Consider the following 1,024-nt stretch of genomic DNA (forward strand, 5'->3'; position numbering starts at 1 on the left):
TTGTCACACTTTATGGGTCTGTCTGTTATGTCTCGCCTGAATGTCAGCTCCATGAGGATGGGGGCTTCATTCTGTTCTCTGCTGTATCCACAGCACCTACTGCAGTGCTTGTCACACAGTGGATGCTGAATAAACATTTGTTAGGGGGAAGTAGCCCCATTAATCTATCTAGCCTTTAAATTAGCCCTGTGCTGGGCGATGCTGGGGACACAATGGCGATTGAGACGGCCCTGGCCCTGGCCTTATGAGGCTGACAGTCCAGTTTCCAGACGATGATGATCTAGAATGTGCAGGGCTGGCACAGGGGAGTGCAGGGTCCGTGAGAGCCCAGAAATGGCACCTGATGCAGCCTGGGAGTCAAGGAGGGCTTCCTGGAGGAGGTGGCAGCTGAGCTGAGACCTGGAGGAGGAGTAGAAATGAGCCAGGCCTTATTGTAGGGCCCAAGGGACCAAGACAGATGGAGCTTTGTCCTTCTTCATGGAGTTCCGTTCTCTCCCTCTGCCTCATAGAACTTTTGAGTTTGAAGATGTCTCAACTCTCTAGTTCAAACCCGTATCTTTCCCTGATTTCAGTCCGTCTGTCTCTCTTTCATTTGCTCTTTATTCCCTTCCTGTTTCTATGATATCTGGATATCTCTCCACTGTCCGAACGTCTGTCTCTCTGTTTCTACCTCATCTCCTTTATCTCAGAAGGTCTCTGGACCTCTCCTTGTCTCTCTAAGTTTCTGTCTGCTCTCTTTCAGTAAGCTGGTCTCTATAATTCCCACCACGCTTCTGCTGTCTCTCATTTTTCCCTAGATTGCTCTTGTGTCTGTCTCTTTCTCCAAGCCTCTTCACCTCCTTACTAATCCCCAAATAAATCCCGAACCCCTTCTCTCTGGACCCACCCTGGAGCTGGGGGGAGGGGGACTGATCCAGCCCCCCCACACCCACGCAGGTCAGGTCTTCTGCTCTGTTAATGGTTAACCCAACCTCTATCTAGAATACACACACCGGCCAGGCTGGGGGTGACTCCCCTGCCCCCC

This window comes from Pteropus alecto, unplaced genomic scaffold (assembly GCF_000325575.1).
Source record: "Pteropus alecto unplaced genomic scaffold, ASM32557v1 scaffold194, whole genome shotgun sequence".
In the NCBI taxonomy this organism is placed as follows: domain Eukaryota; kingdom Metazoa; phylum Chordata; class Mammalia; order Chiroptera; family Pteropodidae; genus Pteropus; species Pteropus alecto.